Genomic DNA, 16,439 nt, shown 5'->3' on the forward strand with positions numbered 1-16,439 from the left:
CCTACACAATATGAGTGAAAGTTTTCCAGACAAGGAAAAAGATTTGCGAATGTTCAGTGCAGCGCTGAATACGAAATTGGGGAACAAAATGTTGGCACTTAGGGGTTGGGGGCGGGGTGCTTGGAAATTGGGATATTACCTCATGAGAACAAACAGTAAATTTGATATGGAGAAAGAAATGTGGAAAGAAGTGGAAATTGTTGAAAATGGATTTGAAGAAAAAGGCAGAAGTAAAGTGGAACAATATATTATTAGCAAGTTGGAGGAATAATGCATGTGAGAAAGCAAGAGAGGTATGTACCGCAGAAGGAACGCCAAAGGTTGGGAGACGCTAACAGCAGAACGTGAATGGGTGGATGGGCACCACAAACGTAGCAGGAAAAACAACGTAATCAAACCAAGGCCGGCCTAGGTAGGAGAGAAGGGCAGGAACGTCAGTCTGAAGTTCAAACTGATAGGGAAACAAAGGATCCCGAACCCATGTCTGGCATACCGAACCTGTTTGAGGACAGTGACCGTGATGAGGAGTGGACACCCACTGTACCCCCACCTCAGACGTGGAGACGGATCGGGTAAAACAGCGGTGACCGGGAAGGGGAGTTCCCTGTACCCTGAGATCCAGAAAGGGAACCGAGGATTTTGCTAAGACAGGGAGGAAAGAATCCAATAAAACCCCAGTTAATGGCTCCACAAAGACGATTGCCCACCCAAATGCTGCCCAATCCGTGAGCAGGAGGAGGGAGAGCCCTCAGTGATTCCTGTGTATGCACCCTGGAAGCCTCCAGAAATGATAATGATCATGAATCAGGCCCCAGACAGAAAAGAAAAACCAGCACAGTTTGCTCAGTGTGTCTGCAGTACTATACAAATGTGCAATGCCACCCCGCAAGATTTATTTGGTCTCTGCTGCCCGATTCTCTCAGCTGATGAGGGGTGGAAATGGAAGGCAGAATTGAGATACCAAACCTGTCAGGAGTTACAGGCAGGAAAGCATAATGAGAATGAACAGACAGACCATTTCATTCAAGCCTTGGAAAGGGCTTTCCAGCAACCTAACGTACTTGAATGCAAACCAAAGCCTGGGGAATTGAGACCAGACTATTGGGAGAGATTTGAGGCCTGTTATGGCCCTTCTGCAGGAGACCATGCCTTTAAAGATGGAAATCTGTCCCCAGGTTTAATGACTTACTGCTCCAATGCATACCAACTAGGTTAGCCAACATGATTAAAACAAATTATATGGACTGGCCTGACAATGACCCAAATCAAATGTGACGAGCTTTGACATATTATTGTGACCGGGCTTTTGAATCCCGATCAATCCTGAAGGTAACTTATACTAAAAGTGAATATGTTCAGCAGGAAGAAGGACGCGAGTGGGATATATCTGGGGATCAGAAATGGGAACAAAAACCTACCACCAAGGGACAGGTGGGGACAACAACCCATTTAGAAATTGACAAGCAAGGATGCTTCCTACTGTGACTACCACCCCTCAGGAAGAGCCCAATGTAATATTGCAAGTTGCTGGAATTCCAATTCTATTTATGATTGATATGGGGGCAACCACAACCACTCCTGATCAGGAAATAGTATTGGAAAAGGGATTCCAGCTATCCGATGCGACAGTCACTCTGTCTGGGTTCGAAGGCTGTCTGGGTACATATTCACGTAGTCAGCCACTGCAGGTAGAATTCCAGGGGAACTACTGTGAGGTTTCATTTACAGTCACTACCAGTGGTGGGTGTAACCTAGCAGAGAGAGACTTGCTCTGTCTGTTGGAAGTCAAGATTCTATGCAGGGTATCACCCTGGGAATAGTGAACAACCGACAGCTTCCCCAGTTACCGAGAACCCCCCCCGAGGCGGACACTTAATCTGGACTCCATTGCGATTAAACCCCTTCTTACAGAGGCTGACCCTCATGTGACTCTGTGCTATGGCCCTCCGGGGTGCTCAACTGAGGAAAGCCAGTATCATGTACCCCTCGAGGGACAGAAGTTCCCAGTCACGGTGTTTGGAGAGGTTAAAGGAAAAGAGGTCAGTGCCTGAAGTTCCGGATTTCCTTTGGCAACAGACACTACTGGTGGTTCATACCGCCGTTAGGGTTTGCCCTGGGGTCAAGCCAAAGAGCCTGGGTTCCTTGCCTACAACTTGACAAAACAAGCCTCCAGCACCAAGGGAGAACGGCAAAACTTGGCCACGGGCCAACTCCGATATTGGAAGGAGTCTGAGGAGAAGATGGGACATCTGGTAAGACACTCTTTTAATATTGACCAAACACAAGACATTGTACTCCATCTCTGTGCAATTTTAGCCATGAAGTTGTCCGCACCAACTGTCCCCTCTCCGGATCACCGTGAAAGAAGGACAGACTCTCCCATACATTTCACAATACCCCTTAAGCCGGAGTCAATCTTTTATGAGGATGGAAGCCCTTTTGTGGATCCAGAAGGAAAACAATATTTTGACAATGCGATAGTGATGGACAGTGAAGTGCAGGCCTCTTTTGAAGCAGCTGTCTCTGCCCAGAAGGCTGAGCTGTTTTCTCTAACTCGTGCCTGTATCCTAGCAACAGACTAAAGTACGAACGTTTACACAGACTCCCGTTATGCATTTGGAGTTGTACATGACTACCGGGCTCTCTGGGAACATGAGGATTCCTGACTTCCTCTGGCCACCCCATTAGTAATGCCACCTTTGTAAACAACTTACTCACCGCTCTACAGCTACCTCAAGTTTTGGCGATTATTAAATGTGCAGCCCATACCCACATGTCCGACCAGGTCAATAAAGGACTTTAGCAGATTAGACAGCGAAAAGTGCAGCACAATCCTCAGTAGGTCTGTTCCCCTCGGGTTCCCGTCAAGCAGCCTTCCGTGACTTAAGCAGAACGGGTCTGCCAGACATGTGGGAGGTGCGTACTTTTCAGGGGATGCCTCTGAGGAGGAACGCAAACTGTGGTCCCAGATGGGGTGCCAGAAAGACCCCGACCTAGGATTTTAGAACACCCCAGCAGGACAGGTTTGTGTTCTTACACAGTATTTACCAATATTGGTTGATTGTATACATAATTGTACACACCTGGGAAAGGAGGGAATGGTTGGTAACCTGTACCCTGCATTCTGGGTACAACTCCCTCGACAGATGGACCGTTTTCCTGTCTACAAGTTGATTTTATTGAATTGCCTAGAGTACATTGCTATAGATACTGCTTAGTTATTATAGGTGTGTTTAGTAGATGGATTGAAGCTATTCCTACTACCAATAATACTGTTATGACTGTTGTGAAGGTATTATTACAGGAAATAACTCCCAGGTATGGCCTGCCAGAGATGCTGTGCTCTGACAATGGCCCACACTTTGTGGTGAAAGTAAACAAAGGGGTGTGTAACAAACTAGCTATCAACCAACAGTTCCACTGTATCCACCACCCACGGGCCGCTGGCATAGTGGAAAGAACCAAAGGCATTCTGAGGAGCAAATTGGCCAAACTAGCAGTGGAGACTGGACTCGCTTGGTTGAAGGTCCTACCATTAGCCCTGTTCTATATGAGGGTTACCCCACAGGGAAAACAGGGTTGTCACCAGCTGAAATCATTTATGGATGTCCCATGAAGACACCCTGTGGACCAGGACCTTGTGTACCATTGCTCCCAGAAATTCTACCAGCAAAATCGGATATGCACACCCTTGGGCAAAGAGATGGGGAAATACATATGCCAACTAACCAAGATTTTCCAAGCATTACATTCACAGATTCCACAGGCATACAAGGAATAAAACTACCCCGCAGAGCGGAGTGACTATCCCACAAAAGAAGCTAGGAATTTTGTCCTGATTAAGAACTGGAATCGAGAGAAACTTGGAAATCGGTGGAGAGGACCATATCAGGTGTCACTGACCACTCCCACGGCTCTGAAAATGAAGGGGAAATCTTGGTGGATACATTGAACAGACAACAAACGTGTTACTGTAGGAGCTGAGTCGTTGGACTCTCTCGGACTAAAGTAAAATGCATTGGTTGATAGTAGAGTGATGAACCCCTCGGTTTCTTGCCATGGACTGTCACTTTAAGAGAGATTGCCTGAGTGTCATCAGCGGCCGGTTTTCTCGGCTGCTGTTTGATTCTTACTGAGAGAGAGAGAGAGGGTGGAACTATTTGACTCTGCAGCGTGTTTACACTTGCTCACAGCTTGTGTTTACATAGCTCGCAATTTGCTTTATTTAAGCAAGGACAGTCACAGACACACAGTCAGATGGAGAGAAAGAAAGAAGATGGAAAGTTTGAAACAAAGAACCTAGTGGCCAAAGGTCACTGTTTGCAGTTTCCTGTGCCCACAAGGGTGGGTTGATTATTGATCCAGCATACACCGAATTTTGTCCTGATTAAGAACCGGGATCAAGAGAAACTTTGTCTGATCCACTGGAGTGGATCTGTTGGTTTGGGAGTATCCTGTGAAGACCACTTGTGCTAACCCTTGCCTGGGAGTATCACTTGCAGAGGGTACCCCTGTGACAAATCACTGTTGATGCTAATTCCTATAATCCATATGTGGATTTTGTTGGGGTATCCTGTGGCTACCACATTTGTTAACTCTTAGCTGGATTCAGGTGTGTTATGTGGTAACCATTTGTGAGAAGGGATATTCTGTGGAAATCACTGTTGGTTATACTTTGTGCGTTGGATCTGGATTGTGGATTGCGGAATCTACCTGTGTATTAACCCTTGCCTGGGTGGTAGTTCCCTTTGAAGACGGTACCCCTGTGATAAGCTACTTTTGGTGATAATTCGTATGTGGATTTGGATCGATGACAGATAGGTCCTACAGCGACTGTTATCCTGTTTTACCACCGTGGAATTTGACATAATTGACTCCTCTTGACTTTCACCCTGGATTACAACTATCTCTCTCACATCATTTATTCCATGGATGAACTGAACTTTCATACTTCTGAATCTCAGGATTTAAGCTTGATATTCCCTGAGCTCAATGGTTTGTGAATAAAATTTACACAGATGTTTACTCATAACACTTAACTTTTGCTTGACTTGCTTACATTGTTATATTATAAGTAGATACACATAAAGATATTGGTGTTAACATCAAAACCAGACTTACCAAAACCAGACTTTTGGGTAACACCAAAATTGGTGTGGTCTATTGCTGCTGGTTCATTTAAACCATTGCAGGTACATAACAATGCTGTTGGTGTTTATGTCTTTGAGAGGGTTCCAGCTTCCAGGGTTCCCATGTTAACAGCTTTCTGTCTCTCTGTCACACCTATGCCAAACAGGTAGAACTAGGGGCCTGCTGGGTTTGTGCCAAAATTCCGCAGCATAGTAAAACTATGACTGCAATGTCAGTAATCCCGCTCAACCACAGTGAGAAACTCTCAGCCTGGGCTTTCACAAATAACACCCAGGGAAGAGAGATGAGGAACTGTAGTCCAGTCAGAGATGACTGTGGCTGTCAGTGTTCTGAGGGATGGTATCTCAGGCTCCCACCAAACACAACTTCCTATACTGGGAAACATGCATCCTGGCCATACTTGCAGGTGCCCAGCAGCGGAGTGGAACAACTGAGACTGAGCAATTTTGGATGATCTCTTTTCTCTCCTACGGAGTAGCCAGGAATTCCCCAGAGAAAATCAATTCGGCTACAGCACTTGCGGAGCTGGACACAATACTGCAGAGGCCCTGACAGAAACGCATTCCCAAGTAACAGAAATATCCACTGAAATTATTGCAATCCAGAAAACAGTCCTATAGAATCGTATGGCTTTAGATTTTATCCTCGCTGAGAAAGGGGGAACCTGTGTTATTATTGACACAGAATGCTGCACCTATATCCCTGATGAGTCTACTAACATTACATCCCTCTCCGAGCACACTGCCAAGGAGATTGACAGCATCAAGAAAGTAGGGCAGGATTTACATGGGTTCACCGAAGGGTTGAAGACCTGTTAGGTAATATGTCGGGCATGATATTGCATTATGGCCCAATAGTTGTACATAATGATCAAAAGGAGGGAACGATAATATATGTAAAAGTGTTAACACTTTGTTAAACAAGAGCAGCCTGTTTTTCTGAAAGAAACTGCTGATGGTCAACAGATGTGCTCAGCCATATTTCGTCTTGAGGGACACTAGCTAGGGCTTCAAGATGGTTATCTCCTTGGGCACTCGTGCTTAGAGGTAGAACAGCTTCAGTCTGTTCTGTGTGTGGAAGTCAATATGACTATTTTGTCATTTGCTTTAGGGACTGTCATGTAGTAAGTAGCTTTGGCTCCAGTCTGTCTTGTGTGGGGGGGTGGGGGGTGGGTATCTGTGGTGTAAGGGGAATTGTTAGTCAATTAATGGATTGGGCAGGACAGTCAAGGAAGTCATGGAAGTCTGATTCGACTTCCACAGAATGGGAGAGGTTTTAAAGGGCTGGGCTGCTGGAAGCACATTACCAGACCTGCAGTGATTCCAACTGGGTCTGACAGAGGCATAACTGGTTCTTCTGGGCACATTCAGTCTCACTCCAACTATTTCCTACCTTCCTTTGTACTGGTGTGTAATGGCTGAAGGACCAGAGTTTGAGTAAATGAGACTCACCAAACTTTCTCCTGACTGAATCACTGGATTCTCTGAGTCAGATGGGTTCTCTCCAGTTGATGCTCTCAATCCTCGGGCTAGTTCACTTGTTGCTGTTCCCTCGTCTGCAGTCGTGGTTTCCTTCCAGTTGGGGTTTTACTTCCAATAAATCTCTCACCGCAGGTCTAACTTTAACATGAAAGATAATGAAGCACTTTAACAATAGAAATGAGAACCAAACATTTCTGCTTAATGTTACTAAGAACAAAACTCGGTGAAATTTAAACGTTGAAGGCAGATATACTGATCTCAGTGAACAATCTTTTATTGTCCCTCACACATCACAAAACGATATGGGATAAGAAGAAGCCATAAATCAGTCATGGTAAGACATAAGACACAGGAACAGAATTAAGTGATTCGATCCATCTGGTCTGCCCCACCCATCAACCAGGGCTGATTTTCATTCCAACACCATATTCCTGCCTTCCTCCTGTAACCCTGAAGCTACTTAGCAATCATGAGTATATTAATCTCTGTCATAAATATACCCAAATGGCAGCCTCAACCAACCTCTGCAGCAACAAATTCGATAGATCAGACATCTTTTCAACAAAACAAACATTCTCAGTTTTAAAGGGAACAAATTTATTCTGAGACCATGCTGCCAGATCACAGACTCTCCATCTAATGGAAACATCCTCTCTGTGTCCACTGTATCCAGGCTTTTCAGCATTCGGTAGGTTTACTTAACCGTACATCCCTCCACAACCCACACCGTCCCTCGGAACTCCATTGAGCACAGGTCCAGAACTCAAATACTCCTCATGCATAAAGCCGGTCATTCCTGAGAGTACTTTTCTAAACCTCATTAGCAACAACTGTACTGAACACATTTCCAGGAAGAACAGACAGATTGGTACCAGGATTATGTTACAGGTAAAAGCTGTGTTTTATTTACTGTTCTACTATCACAGAATGAGCCATTTCCATTTCCAGGTTAAAACAGGTCTATTTCAGGAAATATAAACCATTCCAGGGTGAATGTAATAAAAAGAAACTGGAGTTACCAGAAACGCTCAGCAGGAAAGGAACAGCTGTGGGGAGAGGAACAGTCTTTGCCATTCAGGTAAATAACATTTTGTCAGAATGATTTCAAACATTTTCAGTTTTTAGTGCAGATCTCCAGCAACTTGACTTCCACCGAGTGACAGACTTGTAACAGTGGGTGGGGGGTGGCGGGGGGCGGGGGGGGGGGGGGAGATTTCCAAACATAGATTGAACACAATACTCATGGTCTCTTTCTACTGTTGTAAACATGAAACAGCCCATTTACTCACAGCCTCTCCCTGTGAGGAAGGAATGGGAATTCATTCTCTCCTCAGATTAGCAGTCATTGCTTCCAAAGGAACTTCAGTAACAAACGCTTGATCCCAACAAGAAATACTCATTCAACACCTCATAAGCCCAAGCAGCTCGATCCCCAGGTCCAATTTAACTGGATCAAAAACTGTGATATCCCAGGACCCAAGCTTACAGAGTCACACAACTGAATCTGCCACTCACCGACACTGAGATTCTCACACATCGTCCATGCATCTCACACTGGGTAGTGCAATCAGGGATTTCCCTACAACCAATATCCAGCTGCTCAAAATTCTGCTTATTTCAGAAGGATGACAAACCAGCGCCATCTATAGAAGCAGTAACCAATGTCAAAGCCAAAACACCAACAGTTCCATATGCTGGGAATGCCGATCACGGGATTATAGCCCAAGCACCAACTGTTCCAGTCCTCTTTGCTGACAGTCACAGTTTGAAAACTAGCATTCCCACAGCAATGCACAACACAACTCTTGCCTGATGACCCTCCGGCATTCCAGCTAACAAAAACCGTTTCTGGAAATAACTCAGCAAGACCAAAGTTGCAAAAGAACATTTCACAATGAAGACAAGGATTAGAAGAAAGATTGCTGATATATAACATTGAGATGGTGCGATATAGGGTGGACCAAGTTTGTCCTAGATTCTTGATATACATCACTGAAGCTGGGGGAGAGAGAGACTGGACAGAGGTTGAACAAGATGGGCAGGGAATGAGCAGATGGAACCAGGTGGGAGAAGGGATCAAGGACAATCACTGATGGTTCTCCAGCAATACGCAGATACTGAATGAATAGTACATAATACTGTATAAAAAATTCTAAAATGACAAAGTTAGAACAAACAGCAAGAACTTTGCCATATATACTTTGACCCACACCAAATTTTTATCAACACACCAGAGAAAGTTTCCCATCCGGACACTTCACGTTCTGCATGGTAACTGCTCTGCCCATGACTGCAAGGAACAGCAGAGACCTTTGGATACAAAACAACATATTACAGAAACCATTCTCCCCTCAAAGAACTCTTTCTAGACTTCCCAGTCCCTTGGTAAAGCAGGCATTGAAATCAAAAATAGAAACATAGAATCATAGAAAACCTACTGCACAATACAGACACTTCGGCCCTCAAAATTGTGCCAAACATGTCCCTACATTAATTGCTAGGCTTACCCATAGCCCTCCATTTTTCAAAGCTCCATGTACCTATCCAAAATCTCTTAAAAAACCCTATCATTTCTGCCTCCACCACCATTGCCGGCAGCCCATTCCATGCAATCACCACTCTCTGAGCAAAAAACTTACCACTGACATCTGCTCTATACCTACTCCCCAGCACCTTAAACCTGTGTCTTCTTGAGGCAACCATTTCAGCCCTGGGAAAAAGCCTCTGACTATCCACATGATCCCTATAACCTGGAGCGTTCTCCATTTTTACCCACCCCAATCAGGGAGAAGACACAACAGCCATAAAGCTCAGGACAACTGCCTCAGGAAGTGAGGGGAGTTGGGGGAAGTTACGGGACTCAGTGGCCAACATCAGATTTCCCCTACACAACATCGAGCAAGCATCACCACCCATCTGGGAACTGTGTGCACACCACGTGATCTTACATCACAAAGCCGAGGCTGGGGCAGATCTGTGGTCAGCAGCCTGACATCACCTGTCGGCAGGACTTCCATTTCAATTCTGCGGAAAAAGACAGCCTGGGGTCCTGGTTTGGATTGTTCAATGCAGATTAAATGAAGTCTACATATTTTTGATGAGCCCAGATAACTGGAAAATAAATGAGTAACTGGCCCTCAGTTCAGGGCTCACGGCCAACACCAGATCTCCCCGCTTGGGATCGGGCTCAATACTCACTGATGGCAAAGTGATACCTTCGACCCACAGACAGTGATCCCGACCCAGGAAGTGAGGATCCGTCCCGATCCCGCAGACCATCCACTTCAGCACTGAGCGGAAAGGAAATCACCAACCATCCGAAGAATGTGAGCATATGCGCAATGATTGTTACATCATCCAGAGGGCGGGGCCTCAAACAGACACGCAGATGCTGCCCATCTGCAATTAACTGGGAGGGGCAAATGTGAACATGGAACTGGTGGGGACTCTCAACCCAAGCAGAGCACCCCAACTAACCTCCCACTCCAGACATCCCACCTATCCCAGAAGTTCTGCGAGTCTCGCACATATTGAGAGTGGCTCCCTGATGCCCACAAATTATATACAATATCCTGGAAACAATCTTTTTGAGAGTGAGCAAGCAAGAGGGAGAGAGACACAGTGACAAAGAGAGCATCCTGATTGGTCTCTCTTTGTGCTAAGTAGACCTATCAGTTTTCTCTGTGGGCGGGCTTTACAGTCGACCTCTCTCTCTCTTTTATTGTCCATCGGTTCTGATCAGTGTGTCAACTAACCTTGAAGGACGGTGCCAAACTACAAAAGTTTGCCAGTTGATGAGTACTAGGGGAAGCTGTCCAAAGTAAAATCTGTGAGCACAGGGCAGTTGAGATTCAAGGAGCTCTGACAGTTGATGAAGCTGATTTTGGTGCTGCCAAATTCTGATTGTGAAGTAGAAATTGCACTCAGAATGGCGCGTCACATTAAGACAGAATTCAGAAGTCAGCTGTCTCACAAAACACTTGTGAATCTGATGTCCTGCAAAATTAACAACTTCATTGACACAGACTGCTGTGAGGTTAAAACTTCTGGCAAAATGCTCCAATCTGCCAAGCAAACCACACCACAGTGTAAGGAATATCTGCAAAATAGAAAAGCTCTTTGCATTAGTATTTAGCGATTAGCATTGAGACTGCCTGCAAGGTACTCCACAAGGAATATATATATATATATATATATATATATATATATATATATATATATATATATATATTTTGTGTGTGTGTGTGTGTGTGTGTGTGTGTGTGTGTGTGTGTGTGTGTGTGTGTGTGTGATCAAATGTCATAATCAAATGTCCTGTATGCATACACTCTTGAAGGTTGATGGGGGGGGGGGCGGGGAGTTGGCCAGATATGGGGATGTGAGGGGTGGGGGTGGTGGTGCTACCTCCGTGAAATTAGTTTTTGCAGGGTGGGATGTCTGCCACAAACTTGCCCTCACATCTCCTCTCACCTTAAATGTATTAGACATTTCATCCCCTAGGTAAAGATATCGTATTTCACTCTAACTATTCCTCTGGCAATCTTATAAACGTACATCCAGTCTCACCCCAGCCAGCGCCGCTCTGGAGAAAACAACACAAATTTGTCCAAACTCTCATTATAGCTCTTGCCCTCTAATCCAGGCAGTATCCTGGTAAACCTCTTCTGTGCCCTCTCCAAAGCCCCGACATCCTTCCGAGAATGGGGGCGACCAGAACTGTCTGAAATACTCCAGATGCGGCCTAACTAGTTTTATAAAGCTGCAACACAACTTCCTGACTTTTGAAAATGCTTCAACTAATAAAGACAACCATGCCATTTGCCTTCTTAACCACCCGATCAATCTGTGCAGATCCTTCAGGCAGCGATGAGGCTGAAGATCTCTCTGATCGTCGACAATGCTCAGGGTTTTGCATTTAACAGAGTCCTGTCTCCCGACATTCCACTCAAGGAGCTACCAAGATGATCATCACTAATCAAATCTCACTGGGCTTTCTCAAGTCCAGCAGAATATGGTGGCAAGCGAGCAAGTACGGGAAGGTACAGGCACAGAGAAACACTGACGTGTAGCAGCATCACAGGCAAGTACATTCAGATAACACACGGAACAGAAAATAATACGATTCTCCAACAGTAACAATACAGAAATATGTTTTACGTCTCCTGCTAATCGGACCAGAAGAACAGGGGCTGAGCGGCGGCTCATCTCAGACGGTTCGGTGTGAAGGTCTCAAAACCCGGAGCGACCCCGGCAGATTCTGTGAAGGAAGCGAGGCGAGGCCGCCAGTTCAGGAAAGTTCACCCCTCCCCCTTCAGGATTCACCGATTGCCTTGTGTTTCTCTCTCCCTTCCCCACCCGCACCTTTTATTTTCCAGTCCGGTAACCGTGACTGTACTCTTTTCCTAGATGCTACCCGGCCTGCTGAGTTCCTCCAGCATCTTTTGCGTGCTGCTCGCATTTACAGCATCTGCAGATTTTCTCTTGTTGGATTTCGGGAAAGTTCACGGGACATCAGAACTCCCCTCTCGAGACCGGCTTCAGCACTCACCGAAGGGAATTTGTTGGTGTCGCCCGGCAGAGAATAATCCGTCCCCGGCTCCACGACCCAGAGAACGAAGACCCCCTCCCGATTCCGATCCCTCCGCCGACCCGCTTCAACAAAGAACAGGAGGTACACCGACCATCAAGGACTGAGCATGCGCGATGTCGTCAGCGCGTCACACGGGCGGAGCCTCGGAAACAAACCCGCGGATGCTGCGGATACGCGGTAAAACGGTTCAGGTGTAGGTGGAGGGTCGCCCATGTGACCCAGTGACTCTGCTCCTCGTCCCTCACACTCAGCCCGACCCATGTGGTGAACTACATATACCTGTCTGGGCACGGTCCCCTGCTGACTGCTCCTGTGGCTCCTTCCTCAGACCCCGGTAAAAAGGCGATTGGGGCCTGAGCCCTGCCCTCTGTCTCCAAGAATGTAGCATGGTGGTCAATTGCTGCTTGTTCTTTCTGCCAGTCAATTAAAGCCTCACGTCGCTGAGAGTTATTGATGGTGCATCAACCCATGCTGCATTTCCTCATGTTAATTCATTATTTCCCACATTATTTCATATTCACGCCAGATACATTTTTAATTTTCCCTCTATATCTTCCCCGTCCTCACCCCTCCACCCTACTGGTTACAGAGTTAGGCATTCCATTCCCATCCCAGCCACAAAATTCAAACCCAAACCAGAAATATGCAGGTTTCGTTTAAATCAGTTCTGTTTATAAACACTCATTTCTATTCACATTTCTCCGGAGCCTCACTGGACAGGAACACTGAAACATCAAGTGAGAAATAGCAGGAGTAGGCCATTCAGCCCCTCTAACCAACAACATGATGGCGACTGCTCTCCCATCTCAGCCATATGTTTTGGCCGGATCCTCGTTTCCTCGATTCCTTCAGTCCCCACACATCTGCCGGCTTCTGTTTAATGCGAGGAAGGTCACGGCGTCTTCACCGCCCTCGGTGTGGAGACATTTCCCCTCTTCTCAGTCCCAGACAGTCCACCCCCTTTTTCAGAGACTGGGATCCCTGGTTCAACCGGTAATGATGTTGTGCATTTCGATGCGTTCACCCCTCAGTCCTCGATTCTCTAAATGAAGGGGTTATCACATTTGATCTTTCTTCATATGATGACCCCACCACTCCAGGGATCACGCTGGTGAATCTTCATTGCACTCTCTATAACAAATACTCTCTAACCTCTTTGTTAATCCTCTACGGAATTAATTTCCATCTTCTGCAGCCCCGTGTTGCCCCAACCCCTCACCTCCCACCCCTGTCACTATTTCCACCTTCCCACCTCCCCCTCACCTAGATCCACCTCTCACTCCCCTGCTCTTGCCCCATCTCCACCCCTCAGCTCTTTTCTCTGATTATTTCCCGTCCACTCTCAGTCCAGAGGGAGGGTCTCGGCCCGAAATGTTGACGGTCCATTTCCCTCCACAGATGCTGCCCGACCCACTGAGTTCCTCCGGCAGTTTGTTCTTTGGTCTGTGTAACCCGTGTTAGTATAGGGAGCGGGATTTTACACTATATTCCAGGTACAATCTCAACAAAACCCGAATAATTGTCACTTTGTCCGGACCATTGACCCCGCTTGCAGGTCTACAGTCTGCCAGTGTTTGCCCCCAATGTGATAAATCCCTCTGCTCGGAATCACTGTGGGCTCACACATTTCCACAGATGTGTCCCTCCTGTCCCCACCGGGACAAACATCCTGTCCACGCGGTCTCACACCATATTTATCACACCATCAAATCCCGCTCCCTAAACCCCACCACGTGGAACAGGCATCAAAGCGACAGGCCGAGCGGTCTCTTCCTACCTCTCAGCGATACATCAGACTCCGGCCGCAGGAGACGCTTCACAGACGTCCCAACTTCCCTCCGAGGGAAATGGAAATAAATCAAAAAGTGGACATTTACTTTGGGATTTATTCCGCTTTTCGGGAAGTTTAGCACTGGAGCAGGAGACGGCTTCAGTGTGGGGTGCGCCCTCTCGGCTGGTCCACCTCGGCTATTGTAACCTGTGATTGACATGTCTGCGCACCAATGGGAATAGCGCAGCGCCTGAATCCTCTCTTGACAGCGGTGGGGGGGGCGGGGCTGATCACGTGATTAGTTGCTCAGCCGTTAAACCGACCAAGCGAGCTCACCAGGGAGTGGGTGACGTAAGACGCGAGTTCTTTGAATGAAGTCAAATATTGAAAGAACTGGATAGACAGGTCGGGGAGGGCTACAGTATCTGTTTATCACAATGCCATGAATTCAAATTAAATATACAAACAATAGGCTTGCTCCGCGGCTTGAGATTCTGAATTGGAGAATGGTGCTTTATTCACAAAATCCTCATAGCCCACAGTGACTGTGCACTGATCCCAGCAATGGAATCCGCCACTGCAGCCCCACAGTGCACCATGTACTGATTGCAAAGCTACGAAATTGCATGTGAATAGCCTCCCCTACCCCAGCTCCACTATTTCTGCGTCACCAGCTGATTGGGACATCTCACATCTCGCTGCCTCCGCCAGGACATTAAACTGTGAACAACTGTGGTCAGGGAATGATCTCTGGGTACTTCAAACGCTACCGCCTTCCAGTCTGAAAACGACCCACTCATCCAGACACACACTACCGGCAGTTTACCGATCTCCGATGAAAAAGCCTAATCACCTACTCCTGAGGGTCAATACGATTGCTGACCATTACCATTGCAGTACCATTACCACTGGTGAATTTACCACCGTCAAATGCCAGGAGGGACATAATAATCAGAAAGTCTCTAGTCGCAGCCGTGGAAATAAAATGTGATCTCAGTCGGTGTGTGGCGCATGCTCAGAATGCGAAGGAGACAGACAAACTGAGCAAAGTCACAGACTGACGAAGGGAGCAATGATCCATTTTGATACAGAGCGGGATGCAGAGAGTTTGATATTGACCCTGATGCCGGAACTGTAGCCAGTTAGAAGATGAAGTCTTGTTCCTCCAAATTGTTTTGAGCTGTGACAGTGTTTTTTTTTCTGAAGGCACAATGCAGACTAAAATTATCTGTTGAAATGTTGTCCTTCACCCCACTGACGTGCTTTGTCAACTTTTAAAAGTGTAGACACTTTTGTACACTTTTTGTGCATGGGAATCTCAAACACAACAGCAGGTTGGTTCCGCTGTATCTGCCTGTTCACCAGCGTTTGAATGCCAGGGATCCTTGAATGTAGAGGCCGAGATGCTGGAGAAGACAGCGCTCCACTCGCTACAAGGAGAGACCGAACAGGTTTTCATGTCCGTGAACTGATTGGATACATTGCCATGACGTTAATAGCATTGTGACGTCATTCACTGGCTCTCATTTTGGACGGGATTCAGTCAGCCATCGCAGATACACCAACAGCTTCGCACTGGGAAGCGACCGTTCACCTGCTCCGTGTGTGTGAAGAGACTCATTCAGTTAACCCACCTTGTGATGCTCCGGTGAGTTCACAATAAATAGAGGCCACATTTCTGTCCGGAGTGAGCAAAGAGTTTTACTCTATCATCCCAGCTGCAGCAACTTCACATCAGGGAGGAAGTTCAAATCAGCTCTGTGTTAAATGTTTAACCTTCACGGTGATAGAAGGCAGCTGCAGGTTCATGACGGACTGTTACTGTCAGATTCCGCAGTTCTTGTGCCGCTCGGCGCATCCAGGACTGAACCCTGGTCACTGAGCCTTGGAGGAGTCTGTTCTGCTGATGTTAGCCTTAAACTGGACTAGTGTTTAATATAGTCGATCTTTGAAAGATAAATCAGTTCTGTATCAAAGCCCGTTTCTCAGGTACTTACTGTCTCTACCACACAATGTATACTAATGAGGCCACTTGGTCCCTCTTGTCCCTGCCCATGTTTCTGTTCCATATCAGTATTTTAAAATCTATCCCTGCTGCTTCCCCCTCACTCTCCCTGTGATGACAGGTTGCAACTAGTCAAAACTCTGTCACAGAAGATATTTCCCTTGAATTTCAAGGAATTATATAAATCTAGAACACATAACAAGCCCTTCAGCCCACAATGTTGTGCCAACCAGAAACTGCCTAGAATTACCCTACCGCATACCCTCTAATTTTTTTCTAGGCGCCATGTAACAATCTAAGAATCTCTTAAAATACCCTATTGTATCCAACTCCAACACTATCACCGGCAGAGCATTTCACACACCCACCGCACCTTGCAACTTCCTCCAAGCACGCTAAAACCATGCCCCCTCACTTAGCCATTTCAGATGAGCTTACTGT

The 16,439-nt window shown here is 46.5% G+C and overlaps 1 protein-coding gene across 2 annotated transcripts in view; it reads left to right on the forward strand.

Moving 5' to 3' along the window:
• The first annotated feature begins 14,404 nt into the window (after positions 1–14,404).
• The window catches only part of LOC132407286 (zinc finger protein 229-like), a 39,125-nt gene continuing 37,090 nt past the window's right edge, over positions 14,405–16,439 (forward strand). For both annotated transcript variants that reach the window (XR_009516433.1, XM_059993569.1), the window contains exon 1: positions 14,405–15,641. The gene's annotated coding sequence lies outside the window, so the exon portion shown is untranslated. The remainder of the gene's footprint in view (positions 15,642–16,439) is intronic.

The sequence above is a fragment of the Hypanus sabinus genome, chromosome 18 (assembly GCF_030144855.1).
Source record: "Hypanus sabinus isolate sHypSab1 chromosome 18, sHypSab1.hap1, whole genome shotgun sequence".
Classification (NCBI taxonomy): domain Eukaryota; kingdom Metazoa; phylum Chordata; class Chondrichthyes; order Myliobatiformes; family Dasyatidae; genus Hypanus; species Hypanus sabinus.